This window comes from Bubalus kerabau, chromosome 10 (genome assembly GCF_029407905.1).
Source record: "Bubalus kerabau isolate K-KA32 ecotype Philippines breed swamp buffalo chromosome 10, PCC_UOA_SB_1v2, whole genome shotgun sequence".
Lineage (NCBI taxonomy): Eukaryota > Metazoa > Chordata > Mammalia > Artiodactyla > Bovidae > Bubalus > Bubalus kerabau.
This window is the reverse complement of record NC_073633.1, coordinates 39,744,711-39,762,833: the sequence shown is the minus strand read 5'-3', so window position 1 is coordinate 39,762,833 and position 18,123 is coordinate 39,744,711. Positions and strand designations below refer to the sequence as shown.

Genomic DNA, 18,123 nt, shown 5'->3' with positions numbered 1-18,123 from the left:
CTGTATTTCTTTGCATTGATCACTGAGGAAGGATTTCTTATCTCTCCTTGCTATTCTTTGTAACTCTGCATTCAAATGGGTATATCTTTCCTTTTCTCCTTTGCCTTTCACTTCTCTTCTTTTCTCGGCTATTTGCAAGGTCTCCTCAGACAACCATTTTGCCTTTTTTCATGTATTTTTCTTGTGGATGGTCTTGATCACTGCCTCCTGTATAATTTCACAAACCTCCGTCCATAGTTCTTCAGGGATCTATCAGATCTAATCCCTTGAATCTATTTGTCACTTCCACTGTATAATCGTAAGGGATTTGATTAAGGTCATACCTGAACGGTCTAATGTTTTTCCCTACTTTCTTCAATTTAAGTCTGAATTTGGCAATGAGGATTTCATGATCTGAGCCACAGTCAGCTCCCATTATTTGCTGACTGTATAGAGCTTCTCCATCTTTGGCTGCAAAGAATATAATCAATCTGATTTCAGTATTGACCATCTGGTGATATCCAGGTGTCAAGTCTCCCCAACAATCAGATTGGGGACCCCAAAAGATGGCTAGACAGAAATATGGGTTGCTGTCTATTTGTGGCTATGGTCCTGCTGACTATTGCCCACTCTCAGGGTAAATTTCTATGTCTTTCTTTCTTTTATCTTTGGGGGTGGGTCTGGATCTGAGTCTTCCCAGGTGCTGCTGCTGCTACTGCTAAGTCACTTCAGTTGTGTCCAACTCTGTATGACCCCATAGATGGCAGCCGACTAGGCTCCTCTGTCCCTGGGATTCTCCAGGCAAGAATACTGGAGTGGGTTGCCATTTCCTTCTCCAATGCATGAAAGTAAAAAGTGAAAGTAAAGTCGCTCAGTCTTTCCCGACTCTTAGTGACCCCATGGACTGCAGCCCACCAGGCTCCTCCATCCATGGGATTTTCCAGGCAAGAGTACTGGAGTGGGGTGCCATTGCCTTCTCCGTTCCCAGGTGCTTCTAGAGGTAAAGAACCACCTGCCAATGCAGGCAATAGTAGAGACTTGGTTTTGATCTCTGAGTTGGGAAGATGCCCTGGATTAGGAAATTTCCTGAAGAATCCATGGACAGAGGAGCTTGGTGAGCTACAGTCCATAGGGTCGCAAAGAGTCAGACATGACTGAAGTGACCTAGCACTGTATCTTGAGGGAGTCGTATCTTTTGTACCCTTTTATGGGAACCCCTTTTGTATTCATGGAATTGTTCAGTACTGCCAGGGATATTTACTTGTTGTCCTGGCTTATCTTGTTGACAAGATATTCAAAAGAAATTTAAAAAGTAGCCCTTTTTCAAAAGGGCAAAAGTAGCCCTTGATCAAAAGTTGGCCAGATATTAAGCTGACATTCAGAACCGGATAGGAGCTTACTTTAGGCCATCTTCCTTAAGCTAAAATGAAACTGTGTACCCAGAAGGAAAAAAACAAAAACAAAAACAAAACATCCTGGTACCACTGTAGGATTTAATCATTCCAAAGAACACAGCTCTAAATCTAGAATATAGAAATGCTTTGATTTCCATCTCAGTTAAAGGAGCAAATTGAGGATAATGTGGTTGGATGGCTTGATATCATTCAGGTTATACCCCCATGTTTTCAATTGTACTTGCCTTACAAAACAAGTCTTTGGATAAGCAGAAAAATGGCTATAGAAAAAATTCAAAGCCCACCTATTATTTGTACCAGTTTCTAAAACTTGAGGTGTTAAAAAGTAGCCTAGTGATTTTTCAAGTTTCTTGGTGTGCCTATCTGGGTATGTATTTGGGAGGTGTGTGGATGAATTCATTTGTGCTGTGCATCTACAGTTTTTACAGTCCAAGTTGAGGCTGAGTTAAAGAAGACTCAAAGGAAACTGACTAAAGTTTAGTCAAGGAGAGAATTGTTGCCACTTCTCCCATTGGGTCATGTCGAGGTTCCAGAACCATCAGTACAAAGCATCAGGCATCCACCAATCAGGGGACTTGGGGAGAAGTCATCTTGCTCATCTTGTTGCCACTTGGAATATCCTCCTCTCTGTCAACATGACCCTCTGGATCCCAGGCTCTTGGTTGCTCCTTATCACACTTAGCTCTGAAATGTTCCTCAGGACAGGAAATCTCAGTAGCCATTGACTCATACCCAGAAGACAACTGGAAGTCCTTTCTGGAATATTGCCATGAAGCAGGCCTGAGTCCTAAAGGCCTGCCCCCAGCAGGGGAATTTCTCTCTTTTTATTTATGGGCAAAACACCTTTGTCTCATCTGTTTTATCCAAGCCTTCATGTTTTGTTTTGTTTTTTTCATCAAGCTATCCCCTGCTCAAAATGAGCTTAAGTTTTTAAAGATATAATTCAGGAAGTTTTTCATGCTACTTTTGTTTCTACTCATTCTTAAATTTCCCTGAGGCAGTGGAACACAGAGTCTTTCTTGATTTGACTAGGGGAAATTCAGAGAGAGAAAACCAGGAATAAATTTCTTAGAATATCTTCCAGCCACATATACCATTTGGTCTGGGACAGATAAGCCTAGGTTGAAAATTGATCCTTGGACATGATAGCTTATAAAAGGACTCCATTTTTTGGCCTTAATAATTTACTTAAGTGAGTGTAAAGGGAAATACACTGATCTGGACTGAAAGACATTTATACTGGTTTTTCTCTTGCCCAGTATCATCTGACTACCAGTTCCTTGTCTGTGACATAAGTTGGATAGATACCTTTTCCAGCAATCATATTTTTAGCTTACAGAAATGTGTAGTGATTTGTAATAGTTATTATCTGAGTAGCACATAAATTAAAAGATGAATTGAAGCCTAAAAAATTCTGTTGACTGATTTTCATCCATTTAGAGAAGAGTTTGTGTGTGTGTGTCTGTGTGTGTGTTAGTCAATCATGTCTGATTCTTTGCAACCCCATGGACTGTAGCCCGTGATGCTCCTCTGTCCATGGAATTCTCCAGGCAAGAATACTGGAATGGGTTGCCATTCCCTTCTCCAGGAGATCTTCCTGACCCAGGGATTGAACCTGAGTCTCCTGAATTGCAGGGAGATTCTTTATATCTGAACCACCAGGGAAGCCCCAGAGAACAGTTTCCATGATGCTCAATAATACCACACCACATGTTCATTTCAATCACTTTAGGAAAAGTCCTTCAGATCAGTTACCAGTGTCAAAGATTACCCTTTTCTGATTGAATTTTTGGCTTTTATTAGAGTACAGATATTTTCTTTTCTGACATAAATGGGACATCACATTGCCTCTGGAAAAAGTTATGGACATGTGCTCTCATTGCTTCTCTCCCTTTTCTTCTGGAACCATTTCTCAGGATGACAATAATTTTCCTCCTTTTAAAAGTAGGATTTTTTTTTTTTAAAGAGAAGATAGAGCCACAATGTCTGTTAATATAATTACTCACTTTTCCTTTTACCAAGTGGCCTGGCTAGTGGCTGGGGAAAATTTATAATCAATGTGGTTTCCATTTAAAATGAAATATATTGATGCTCACTTATAGATAAAAAGAGGCACAGAAAGGTCTTCAGCACACCTCTTCAAATGCACGTTTGTAGCTGTGTTATCAGCCATCTTCAGATGTTTCCTTTACCACAGTTCCTCCCTGCATCACTCTGTTGCATAACAAGAACAGTCTAAGAGGTCTTCTCTTGCACTCAAGATTTCATTCCTTTTGTATTTTCTTCCCCTTTCTCTCACTTGGCACTTGGTACTGTTTTCCTGAATCTGTTTGTAATGGAGAAGATTAATGTCTTTCATGGTGTCTTCTTACTGTCTCCTCCCTGAGTTGCCTGTGAACATCGGCATCTGTTGGGATTTGTTATAAGCCAGTGGATGTCAGAGTGCCCTGCTGACTCCTCTCCCATCCCCTTCCCTTGCGGCTTGCTCACCAAGGTACCATATGTGTGCTTTGTGGAGCATGTCTTATTCAAGGTCAGATGTTTTTGGCCGAATGTCAGGACACATCCTGATTCTGTTTATAGGTGAGGAAGGATGAAGTCTAGTCCCTGGAGAGGCTGGGGAGCATAGAGTTCATCATCATAGTCATGTGTCACGCCAAAGCAGAAAGAAAGAAGCTGGCTTCCTCTGGAGATCCATGTCACAATCAGACTTGTTGTTTCCTGATTTTGGAAGACACTGAAACTAGGACAACTTTATATTGTGTTTATTTCCTTCTATTGAGTTACAACTGTCTCCTGCAAAAAACAATAACGGGGCAGAATGTGTTCCTAGGCACAGATTTTTTGTCTCTGTGTACTTCTAAAGTAGAAATGAGCACTTTGTCTCAAATGTTATTCTGTGTTCTCACTGCTTCCCTTTAAACATTTCCTAATGACTTTTGTTTAATCAGGACCCTACTTCTCTGGGGTTCTGAGTATACACCTAACATGGTTTGTGGGCAGGAGAACCAAAGAAGGGGAAACACATTAAAACACATATACACACAAAAGTTTTATTAGAGACCTACATGAGAAACGCTGGGCTGGAAGAAGCAAAAGCTGGAACCAAGATTGCCTGGAGAAATATCAATAACCTCAGATATGCAGATGACACCACCCTTATGGCAGAAAAGTGAAGAGGAACTAAAGAGCCTCTTGATGAAAGTGAAAGAGGAGAGTGAAAAAGTTGGCTTAAAACTCAACATTCAGAAAACAAAGATCATGGCATCTGGTCCCAGCACTTCATGGCAAATAGAAGGGGAAACAGTGGAAACAGTGTCAGACTTTATTTTTGGGGGGCTCCAAAATCACTGCAGATGGTGATTGCAACCATGAAATTAAAAGACACTTACTCCTTGGAAGGAAAATTATGACCAACCTAGACAGCATATTCAAAAGCAGAGACATTACTTTGCCAACAAAGGTTCATCTAGTCAAGGCTATGGTTTTTCCTGTGGTCATGTATGGATGTGAGAGTTGCACTGTGAAGAAGGCTGAGTGCCGAAGAATTGATGCTTTTGAACTGTGGTGTTGGAGAAGACTCTTGAGAGTCCCTTGGACTGCAAGGAGATCCAACCAGTCCATTCTAAAGGAGATCAGTCCTGGGTGTTCACTGGAAGGAATGATGCTAAAGCTGAAACTCCAGTACTTTGGCCACCTCATGCGAAGAGTTGACTCATTGGAAAAGACTCTGATGCTGGGAGGGATTGGGGGCAGGAGGAGGAGGGGACGGCAGAGGATGAGATGGCTGGATGGCATCACTGACTCAATGGATGTGAGTCTGAGTGAACTCTGGGAGTTGGTGATGAACAGGGAGGCCTGGCATGCTGCAATTCATGGGGTCGCAAAGAGTCAGACACAACTGAGTGACTGAATTGAACTGAACTGAACACTTTCTTTAAAATATAAATGTGGATAAATTAGATGTGTTCGGTGTTATCCTATATGAGAATTGGCTTTTCTTAAATTTAATAATAGTAAAATGGCTTTAATGTGGCAGGAAAATAAATATAGGGCTGTCTATGTCAGGTTTTAATCCCTCATGTTTCAGTTTATCATCTAATTAGAGAATATTGCACAAATACCTGCTCTCTGTCAGTCATTGTGTTTGATGCTGGAGAGAGTTAGGGCTGCCAAGAAATATAGATCAGATCAGTAGGCTTAATTTTCTATTTCACAGTTCTTCACTGTGGAACACAAGATTCTTTTAAAGCTTCTTAAAAAATTAATGTAATAAATGGCCATTGAAAAAAATAAAAATTGAGAATTTTATGAAGTGGAAAGTCCCTCCTCCCCCTTTACCCTACAGGCCTTATTGATAAGCTGCGGAGTATTCCTTTGTTATAACTTATTTTCTCTCTATACTTACAATATTCCAGAATTTTTTACACAAATAGAACCACATTATACAAACTTTGGGCTCCCCTGGTGGCACTAGTGGTAAAGAACCTGCCTGCCATTGCAGGAGACATAAGAGATGCCTGTCTGATCCCTGGGTTGGAAAGATCCCCTGGAGGAGGAAATGGCAACTCACTCCAGTATTCTTGCCTGGAGAATCCCATGGACAGAGGAGACAGGCAGACTAGCCTATAGGGCTGCAAAGAGTTGGACACGACTGAAGTGGCTTAGCATGCGTGCAGATAAATTTTACTAGAAAAATTTGCATTACCAATATTTTGTGAATGTGCTAGCATGTTGTGATTCCCTTTATTATCTTTAGGGTTGGTACAATATGCTGTTGTATGAATGTGCTGAACTTTATTGAACCTGTCCCCTGTTAAAGACCACTTAGGTTTGCTTTGCACCTGTTGCTGTTCTTTTACTTCTTTTGTTCCTTTCAATTTAGAAATAATACCACAGAAAACTTCCTTACATATTTATCTTTATAACATTCCTAAAATGGTGAAATTTCTGAGTAATATGCATGTTTTAAAGTTTAACAGATACTGCCCTCCAAACTGAGAAGGCAATGAAACCCCACTCCAGTACTCTTGCCTGTAAAATCCCATGGACAGAGGAGCCTGGTAGGCTGCAGTCCATGGGGTCGCTAAGAGTAGGACATGACTGAGTGACTTCACTTTCACTTTTCACTTTCATGCATTGGAGAAGGAAATGGCAACCCACTCCAGTGTTCTTGCCTGGAGAATCCCAGGGACGGGGGAGCCTGGTGGGCTGCCATCTATGGGGTCATACAGAGTCGGACACGACTGATGCGACTTAGTTTAGCAGCCCTCCAAAAATTTGTGTTGATAATGAGGATTCTTACTTTTCTCTAGGCTTGCCAATATGATTTTGTATTTGTCAACCAATACTGGTTCCAAATAGGAAAAGGAGTACGTCAAGGCTGTATATTGTCACCCTGCTTATTTAACTTATATGCAGAGTACATCATAAGAAACGCTGGACTGGAAGAAACACAAGCTGGAATCAAGATTGCCAGGAGAAATATCAATAACCTCAGCTATGCAGATGACACAACCCTTATGGCAGAAAGTGAAGACGAACTCAAAAGCCTCTTGATGAAAGTGAAAGCGGAGAGTGAAAAAGTTGGCTTAAAGCTCAACATTCAGAAAACGAACATCATGGCATCCAGTCCCATCACTTCATGGGAAATAGATGGGGAAACAGTGGAAACAGTGTCAGACTTTATTTTTCTGGGCTCCAAAATCACTGCAGATGGTGACTGCAGCCATGAAATTAAAAGACACTTACTCCTTGGAAGGAAAGTTATGACCAACCTAGATAGCATATTCAAAAGCAGAAACATTACTTTGCCAACAAAGGTTCGTCTAGTCAAGGCTATGGTTTTTCCTGTGGTCATGTATAGATGTGAGAGTTGGACTGTGAAGAAGGCTGAGCACTGAAGAATTGATGCTTTTGAACTGTGGTGTTGGAGAAGACTCTTGAGAGTCCCTTGGACTGCAAGGAGATCCAACCAGTCCATTCTGAAGGAGATCAGCCCTGGGATTTCTTTGGAAGGAATGATGCGGAAGCTGAAACTCCAGTACTTTGGCCACCTCGTGCGAAGAGTTGACTCATTGGAAAAGACTCTGATGTTGGGAGGGATTGGGGGCAGGAGAAGAAGGGGACGGCAGAGGATCAGATGGCTGGATGGCATCACTGACTCGATGGACGTGAGTCTGAGTGAACTCCGGGAGTTGGTGATGGACAGGGAGGCCTGGCGTGCTGTGATTCATGGGGTCGCAAAGAGTTGGACACGACTCAGCGACTGATCTGATCTGATGTATTTTTAAAATCTTTGTCACCTAGATATACAAATAATATTTGCATTTCTTTAACTATGAGTGGGGTTAAGTATATTTCCATGTATTATTAGCCATTTGTGGTCTGCAATGCTATTTGCTTGTCATGTCTTTAAATCTACATTTCTATTGGATAGTTGTCTTTCTCCTTAATTTCAAGCTTTCCTGTAATATTTAGTAATGTGTTGCTGTGCTGTGCTTAGTCGCTCAGTCGTGTCCCATTCTTTGTTACCCCATGGACTGTAGCCTGCCAGGCTCCTCCTCTGTCCATGGGATTCTTCAGGCAAGAATTCTGGAGTGGGTTGCCATGTCCTCTTCCAGGGGATCTTCCCAACCCAGGAATTGAACCCAGGTCTCCCGCATTGTGGGCAGATTCTTTACTGTCTGAGTCACCAGGGAAGCCCACATTTAGTAATAGTTTTTTCTGAATTCAGTCCTTGGGTTGGGAAGATCCCCTGGAGAAGGGAGATCTTCTCCAGTATTCTGGCCTGGAGAATTCCATGGACTGTAAGTCCATGGGGTTGCAAAGTGTCGGACATGACTGAGTGACTTTCACTTTTCAAATATTTTAATATATTATAAAGTTAATACATGTACATATAAAGTGAAAATTTGTAGAAGAACATATAATAAATCTACATGTCATTTGTACCATCCTGTACTCCAACTCCTAGTACTTTTCCTTGAAAGTTTCAACTATTTTGAAATATAATTGTAAGAAATAATCATTTACCCATTCCATGATTTATCCACTTTTAATAATACCCACTAACTCCAGCTATGAAAGACTAAGAATTTGAGTTATTTTTGTGCCCTTTTCCTTCTCACATCTTCTTTTCACTTGCTCGCTTAAAAAAAAAAGTCATTATTTTATTAATCATCAAGTAATTCAACATTTTATTAGCTTTTATTAACTTATTAAGTTTAATTTCTTAATTTTAGATTCTATCCTTTAAATTCCACTATGTGGAAAGAAGACATTAACATCCATATGCTTTCATAATCTAGTGACATTTAATTTTATTCTTTCAAAGTCCTGTTTTATACCTGAGTTCTGCTTTCTTTTAGATTGGCCCTAAAATTTGAAAGCCAATATATATAATTAGTAATTTTTTGAAATTATAAAACAAATATTCAAAGCTAAACCAATTAAATATATAGATTATTATAAATATATATAGAAATTAAATATATTTATATAAATTTTATAAATATATATTTATTTTCCATATTATATATAAAATTATATATAATATATAAATTTATTTTCATTTTAAATGTGTATATATATTAAATATATAGATTAATATTATAGATTTGGGACTATAATATTGTGTTTTTTAACCTGTGCCAGACAAAAGAATTTGCAATCTCCAACTTCAGAAAGATTCCTTTTTTCCTCACATTATCAGCATGACCTTTAAGTACAGCTTGTTCTCTTTTCTTCTAGAGTTTCTAATTGCCTTTCTTTTGTTCTGATTAAATAATAGTTCCTAATTGCATTTTTTTGTTAAAGGTAATAAATACATAATCTTGTTGAAGGCATTAGTCAAAGAGCCATATATCCTGTCCCAATTTGGATAGGTTTTTTTTTTCCCTACCAACTTCTCCACTGTTTTTCTGAAATTTATCTGTGGAGTAATGGTATATTCATGTTTCTACCCTCTCTGGGTTCCTCTTTTTGGCAAATTACTTAGTTAAATTATTGTTTATTTTACTGTATCTTCAATTTATGTGAATAGATTTAAACAAAGTAATCCCTTATGTGTCATCTGTATCCTTGATTATGATTATGTTCTTTATAATTTTAATTTCATGTATTTTTATTCTCTTTTATTTCTTGATGAAGCAAGCTAGTGTTAATTATTCATTTGTGTGTTTCAAAGAACTGTCTTGGATTTACTTTTTCAATTCTATTTGTTCCGTTTTTCTTACTCTATTAATAGATTTCTGCCTTAATCTTTATTATCTCTTCTGTTTTCCTTGGGGTTTTACTGTTGTTTTTCTAACTTTATGAATTAATATGAAGTTTTCTATACATACTGATAATACCCCCAGATTGTTCTACAGACCTGTGAGAAAAAAAACTTTACCCAATAGAATTCTATGTGACCTGATAAAGAGTGGATTTTTGAAAGGTGATTTTTCAACAGGAAGCTGATTAACAACTTATGGGTGTAATGGATACCAATTACTAGAGACACAGGGCATCTTTTCACCCAAAATACCCTCTGAAACAGGATAAATGATGAAAAGCAAGGCCACCGTTAGTAGTTCTCTGCGATACACTGTATTCTAAGCTAATCCTTGCCATGTTCTTTTTGCTGTTAATCCTGATCTGTTGCCTTTAAAAATTGCTATCATTATTTATTACTAGATATTTTTTCATGGAGGCAGCCCCAATATTTATTAGAAATTATTCATAACTTTGGGTTAAGTCTTAATCCCTTTCAGCTGTATCAGTTAGGATTCTATCAAGATGCATATGGTGTGCTGAAAATAGAATGAGAATGCAATTCTTCAGTGAAGCTGTTCAGATTTTCTCTTTAGTCTGCTTGAGAAAGTTATAGTTTTCAAGGGACTTATCCATTTCATCTGTTATCCAGTTTATTTCCACAAAGGTGTTCACAGTATTCTTTTATTTCCTTTTGGTGTATGGAGAATCTGTAGTGGAATATTCTTTTTCATTTCTGATAATGTACATGTGCTTTTTTTTTTTCCTTTTTCCTTGATCAATTTTGCTAGATGTTTATCAGTTAATATCTTTGAAGAACCAACTTTTGGTCTTATCAATTTTCTCTGTTATTTCTACTTTACAAATGTCTTTTCTCATCTTAACTATTTCCTTTTTTATACTGATTATGTGGTCTTTACCTAGCTTCTTAATGTAGGAACATAGATCATTAATGAAAAACCTTTCTTATTTTCTAATATAAGCATTTGCAAGCCATAATCTTCCCTCTAAGCTGTGACTGCATCACATAAATTTTTATATATTGCATTTCCACTAATATTCAGTTTCAAATATTTTCTAATTTGTTTTGTGGTTTCTTATTTGGTCTATGGAAATGTGAAATGCTTGTGTGTTATTTAATATTCAGATATTTGGACATTCAATAGGAATCTTGTTGATACCAGTTTTTAATTTATTTGAACTGTGATTAGTGAACATATACAGCAAGATTTCAATTATTTGAAATTTATTGAACATAAAATTTTTATGAAACAACATAATTTTTATTTTGGTAAATGTTACATTTGCACTTGAAATGAGTAGTATTCTGTCCCACTGGGTGCACTATCTTATAAATGTCAATAGATCAAGGAGATTGGCAATATTTTTTAACTGTATTCTTAATTTTTGTCAACTTTTGTCAACTTTGTCAATTTTTGTCAAACCTATCAATTGCCATGTGGGTATAAAATGTCCAAACGTAATTGTGAATTTACCTAATTATCTTTTTAGTTGTGTTTGTTTTTGCTTCTGTTATTAGATGCATGAACATTTAAGATTATTAAGTGATGTGAAGTTGCTCAGTTGTGTCTGACTCTTTGTGACACCATGGACTGTAGCCTGCCAGGCTCTTTCATCCATGGGATTTTTCAGGCAAGAACACTGGAGTGGGTTGCCATTTCCTTCTCCAGGGGATCTTCCCAACCCAGCGATAGAACCTGGGTCTCCCACATTGGAAGCAGATGCTTTTACCTCTCGCCACCAGGGAAGTTCCTCATAGCTCAGTTAAGATTATTAGGTTTTCTCAATTAACTGATTCCATTATCATTATTAAATTTCTTCTTAATTCATGGCAATCCTGCTTATCTGGAAGTTCTCTGCTTTGTCCATGACCATACTGCTTATCTAGATATTACTATATTTGCACCATCATTCTTATGCTTTTTGTTTGTATGGGATAAACTTTTTCATCTTGTAATTTTCAACCTATCTTTGCTATATAAGCAAAGTTAAGTTCTTGTAAACAGCCTATTTTGAGGCCTGATTTTTAAATCCAATCTAATAATCTCTGCCTTATTGTTATAGGGATGGTTGTGTTTAAGTCTATCCTCTTATCATTTTGATATTTCTTTTCTATTTGCCCCAGAAGTTTGTTGTTTTTGTTGTTGTTGTTCTTCAGTTCTCCCTTCCCTGTCTCCCTTGGTTTAATCAAATATGTCTTATTAATATTATAGTATTCCATTCTAACTCCTCTATTGAATTTTTTTAGTTATAACTTCTTGTGTTTATTTGTTACTGGTTACTCTATCATTGGATAAAACTCTGATGCTGGGAGGGATTGGGGGCAGGAGGAAAAGAGGATGACAGAGGATGAGATGGCTGGATGGCATCACTGACTCGATGGACATGAGTCTGAGTGAACTCCGGGAGTTGGTGATGGACAGGGAGGCCTGGCCTACTGCAATTCATGGGGTCGCAAAGAGTCGGACACAACTGAGCGACTGAACTGAACTGACTGATCCTTAACTTACTACTTTCTACTTAGAGAATATGTTGTAACACTTGAAATACTACAGGAAATTTTTAACAATGTAATTCCATCTTCTATCCTTTGCAATATTGTTATCATATATTTGTTCTAAGTATGCTGCTGCTGCTGCTAAGTCACTTAAGTCGTGTCCGACTCTGTGCGACCCCATAGACGGAAGCCCAGCAGGCTCCGCCGTCCCTGGGATTCTCCAGGCAAGAACACTGGAGTGGATTGCCATTCCTTCTCCAATGCATGAAAGTGAAAAGTGAAAGTAAAGTCTGTCAGTCGTGTCCGACTCTTTGCGACCCCATGGACTGCAGCCCACCAGGCTCCTCCTTCCGTGGGATTTTCCAGGCAAGAGTACTGGCGTGGGGTGCCATTGCCTTCTCCGTCTAAGTATGCTATAAACTCCAAATATAGTTGATTTTTTTTTTTTTTTGCTTTAAGTCATCAATTTTCTTCTAAAGAAATTAATAGAATAAAAATATTTTACATAATTTTTGATATTTTTACCTTCCTGTAAATTTAAATCTCCAAATAGAATAATTTATTTTTAACCCAAAATAATTACTTAGATTTTTGTTTTTGTGTTGTTTTGTAGTGCACATCTACTGGTGAAGAATTCTTGCAGTTTTCAGTTATCTGGAAAACTTTTTATTTCACCTTTGTTTATGAGAATGTTTTAGCTCTATTAGAATTTAGGGTTGAAAGCTTTTTCTTTTGTCATTTTAATGATGTTATGTCATTGTTTTCTGTCCTCCATTGTTTCTGATATAAATTAATTTTAATCTGAGTGATTTTTTAAAATGTGTCCTTTTTCTTCTCTGCTTTAAAAATTTGTCTTTAAGATTTCATCAGTTTGGTTGTAATATAATAAGTTTTAATTTCTTTCCATTTCATAGATTTCACCAAGACTTTTGGTCATGTAAGCTTTTTTTTTTCTTTTGACAGAATTGGGAACTTTTCTCTCTCCTCCCCTCTCTTCTTCTTTCCTCACTCATGCCTCCCTTCTCCTCTCTTTCCTTTCATTTCCTCATTTCTCTTCCTCTGCCTTTCTCCCTCCCTCCCTCTCTTATATCTGTCTCATCTCGTTCTCTTTCTTCATTTAAGACTCCAATTTCAGCTGTGTTAGAGATAATTAATGTTCTTCTGTAGACCAAGGAGCCTCTTTTTGCTTTTTTCAAATTTTAACCTTTCTCTGTTATTAAAGAGTGGACAAGTCCTTGATTTGTCTGCAAATGTATTTTTTGCCCTTCAGAGTTTAGTCAGATATTGAGCCCATCTAGTTATATTTTCATTTCATTGCAGAAATTTTGCTTTTAAGTATTATAATTTCCTTTTTTTTTTTTTTGCATTTTGTATTTCTCTTTTGATATTCACTATCTTTTCTATCAGTTGTTCATCTTTTCCTTTAAGTTCTTGGATACATTTATGATAACTAATTTTAGGTCTTTGACCCTTCCAGAATCTGTTTCTCTTCACTGTGTTTATTTTTTCATGATTATGAGCCATGTGTTTTTGCTTTCTATGCATAACTAGCCATTTGACTTCTATACTGAACATTGTAGATGATATTTTGTAGGAAGTCTATATTATGTTGCCTTCCTTAACACAGGTTTATGTTTTGTTTTGATGGGAAGCTAAATTTCTGGCTGTTTGAATTATTCGTATCAGTCTTGGTTTCCCTCCTTGTTAGGAAGGATCTATTTTGAGTTTTACCTTTGGCCCTTGGGTATAGCCCCTGAGGCTCCTTACTCCCAAGGCACAGCCTAGCTGGGGCCTCAAGTGGTGAGTTATGGGCTCAGTGAGGTCTCTCCGCTCTAGCTGTGCCTAAGCACAATCTCTCAGTACTGTGTGACCTCTAGTATCTCTATTCTGCTTGCAGCTGCTTGGCAGGCCGTCCCCAGTAGGCCTGTCAGAGTCTCATGTTGCACACGTACATCCTAAGTCTCAACCAAAAAGCGATGGTTGGCCCACACAGAGACTTCTGACAATCCCCTCATTAGCACTGCTCCATCTTTTTCAGTACTCTGCAAATTTTAGCTGCTTCAACAGCCTCAAAATTTCAACCTCTGCCTCTTCAGTTCAGTGAGATCACCATCTTTTGAGTGCCACTTCTCTACAGTGTGGTTCAGTGCGTGCCTCAAATCAGAAGGCCAAGGAGTTCATGGGACTTACATCATATGTTTTCCTTCTCTCAAGGATCGCTGTCTTCTAATGCCTCTGATCCAGTGCCTAAAAACTGTTGCTTCAGATTTGTTTCCCCCAGTTTTATAATTATTTATGGAGAGTGAACAAGTTTAGTACCAATTACCCTCTCCTGGCTAAAAGTGAAAGTCTACTGGTTGTTGTTTTTGGAGTGGTTTTTCCAGGCTATGATTTGTCATTTGCCTGTTTGCCTATGGAGGCATTTTCTCTTTCTAACCCTGTAAATCCCATGTCATTTCACTTTATTCTTGGTGAAAAACTTTGTAACCTATTACAGTTTTCTCAGTGTAGTCTTAATTCTAATGCCTATCTGCTCATCTTCCTTTCTAAGACCAAAAGAATTGATTAATTAAAAATGAACTGATAAGCTATATACTATATGCTGCCAACTCTATGACATTCTAGAAAAGGCAAAGCCATAAAGACAGTAAAAAGATGAGTGGTTGCCTGGGTGGTAGCGGGGTAGATGAAACACTCTGGATTTTTAGGGCAGGGGAAATACTCTGCATAATGGCTTATACGTCATTATACATTTGCCCAAATCCATAGAATGTGCAACATTGAGAGTGAACTCTAAAGTGCATTTAGAGTGAATGGACAGATAGCAGTGTTTTAGAATAAAACTGTAACATATATGACTAACAGTTTTATGTGCTCACTTAATATTTTTCTTACATGTAATTTTTTTTGCTTCTTAATAGAATTATATGATTTTGTAAAACATCAGTTTCCATTTAGATTGATTTCTATGATACGGGTACACTTCATTTCTTTGTGGTATTCATGTTTTAAGAAACACAGAATATCTTGAAGGCTTAGATTATTAATTTCTGTGGTACCTTTTCTTCCATTCTTAAGCAGGATACCTGACTCCACATTTCATCAGTAATGTCTGTCGAGTAAAGGAAGCATGTGTGTGACGTAAACATGAGAATCCAAGATCAAGACTGCCTAGATGTGAAGCTCACCCCTGGCATTTAACAACTGTTTGGTCTTGAGGAACTTTGCTTTTCTCTAAGCCTCATCCATAAAATAAGGATAATAATTGTATTATTTTTAGCAGATATTTTAAATGATTTTAATCTGTGTAAAAGAATTTGGCATAGTGTCTGATATATAGTATATATTTAACATAGTATGTGGTGGTGGTGGTTTAGTAGCTAAGTCGTGTCCAACTCTTGCAACCCCATGGACTGTAGCCTGCCAGGCCCCTCTGTCCATGGGATTTCCCAGGCAAGAATACTGGAGTGGGTTGCCATTTCCTTCTTTAGGGAATCTTCCCTACATAGGGATCAAAACCAAGTCTCTTGCGTTGCAGGTGCTCTCTTGCATTGCAGGCAGATTACCACTGAGCCACCAGGGAAGCTCTTAATGTAGTACAATTAACTCCTTAAATACTGCACTGATTTATTTACTTAAAAAAAGAAACATAAAGAAGTAGCATAATAGAGTGGAAAAGAGTCAGAAAATATCTGTTCTTTCTAGTTATTATCTGTGTGACCTCAGCTAAACCCCTTAAACACTCCCATCTACACCATCCTATAAAATGATCAGAAAAGATCAGCTTCACTGACTTCATAGTATGGTGTGGGAATCAATTGAGTTAATGTTCTAGAGCTTGTAAAAAAAAAAAAACTTTATACAATAAGGGAAATATAAACAACTCAGCAAGACAATAATTTTGATGAATTCCATGAGTTACATATTGAATCCTAATATTTTCCATCAGACAGCATTACCCTGCCATAAAGAAAATACAATTGTTTTTTCCCTCACTTTGTACTGGAATGGTCTGCTATTGGACTTCCATAGTTTCTGCAGGGCTAACCTTTGCTTTAAGAGGAAAGAGCTGCATATTTGTGGCTGAAATTTAATGAGGATTTATATGTCTCTTTAGAAAATGCATTATAAAAAGGAATATATTATGGATTTCAAATATGGATACAATGGATATGCTTCATGTACACCTGGTGCATGCATGTATAAATACATGTTTCTACTTAATTATAACACATTCAGAAATGCAAAATAGAATTATAAAATGCACACTGTGGAGGTTTAAAGCAAGGGCTTGACCCTCATGACTCACTCAGTTGCTAAAAGAATCCTTTGAGGATACTGCCAAATGTTATGACTTGTCGCTTATAGGATCCTGATTTCCCAGACATGTGTTTAGGATGCAGACAGCTTATCCCTTTGTCACAGAAGAAGAGTCCTTGAGTTATATAACCCCACAGAGAGACTGGAACACCACTTAGTACAAACTCTGCCATGTGATATCCAATCAGGAGACAGAAGCCACCTTCGTGACTTGAACAAGATTTAATATAAAGAATAGTCAATGATGTAAACGGTTAAGTTCTATACAGTTCAGTTCAGTCGCTCAGTCGTGCCCAACTCTTTGCGACCCCATGAATCACAGCACGCCAGGCCTCCCTGTCCATCACCAACTCCCGGAGTTCTCTCAGACTCACGTCCATCAAGTCAGTGATGCCATCCAGCCATCTCATCCTCTGTTGTCCCCTTCTCCTCCTGCCTCCAATCCTTCCCAGCATCAGAGTCTTTTCCAATGAGTCAACTCTTCACATGAGGTGGCCAAAGTACTGGAGTTTCAGCTTCAGCATCATTCCTTCCAAAGAAATCCCAGGGCTGATCTCCTTCAGAATGGACTGGTTGGATCTCCTTGCAGTCCAAGGGACTCTCAAGAGTCTTCTCCAACACCACAGTTCAAAAGCATCAATTCTTTGGCACTCAGCCTTCTTCACAGTCCAACTCTCACATCCATACATGACCACAGAAAAAACCATAGCCTTGACTAGACAAACCTTTGTTGGCAAAGTAATGTTTCTGCTTTTGAATATGCTATCTAGGTTGGTCATAACTTTTCTTCCAAGGAGTCTTTTAATTTCCTGGCTGCAATCACCATCTGCAGTGATCTTGGAGCCAAAAAAAATAAAGTCTGACACTGTTTCCACTGTTTCCCCATCTATTTCCCATGAAGTGATAGGACCAGATGCCATGATGTTCGTTTTCTGAATGTTGAGCTTTAAGCCAACTTTTCCACTCTCCACTTTAACTTTCATCAAGAGGCTTTTGAGTTCCTCTTCACTTTCTGCCATAAGGGTGGTGTCATCTGCATATCTGAGGTTATTGATATTTCTCCTGGCAATCTTGATTCCAGCTTGTGCTTCTTTCAACCCAGCGTTTCTCATGATGTACTCTGCGTATAAGTTAAATAAGCAGGGTGACAATATACAGCCTTGACGTACTCCTTTTCCTATTTGGAACCAGTCTATTGTTTCATGTCCAGTTCTAACTGTTGCTTTCTGACTTGCATACAAATTTCTCAAGAGGCAGATCAGGTGGTCTGGTATTCCCATCTCTTTCAGAATTTTCCACAGTTTATTGTGATCCACACAGTCAAAGGCTTTGGCATAGTCAAGAAAGCAGAAATAGCTGTTTTTCTGGAACTCTCTTGCTTTTTCCATGATCCAGCGGATGTTGGCAATTTGATCTCTGGTTCCTCTGCCTTTTCTAAAACCAGCTTGAACATCTGGAAGTTCACGGTTCACATATTGCTGAAGCCTAGCTTGGAGAATTTTGAACATTACTTTATTAGCATGTGAGATGAGTGCAATTGTGCGGTAGTTTGAGCATTCTTTGGCATTGCCTTTCTTTGGGATTGGAATAACAACTGACCTTTTCCAGTCCTGTGGCCACTGCTGAGTTTTCCAA

At 38.2% G+C, this 18,123-nt stretch overlaps 1 protein-coding gene across 39 annotated transcripts in view; it reads left to right on the top strand.

The window, feature by feature from the left end:
* Nucleotides 1-18,123, top strand: part of LOC129621202 (uncharacterized) — a 488,210-nt gene that overhangs the window by 375,267 nt on the left and 94,820 nt on the right. Inside the window, exon 9 of one of the 39 annotated variants that reach the window (XR_008699122.1) lies at nt 15,250-17,299. The exons of 37 other annotated variants lie outside the window; for them this stretch is intronic. The gene's annotated coding sequence lies outside the window, so the exon portion shown is untranslated. Of the gene's footprint in view, nt 1-15,249; nt 17,300-18,123 lie in introns of those variants that run through there. One more of the 39 variants, XR_008699112.1, reaches the window with a different exon arrangement.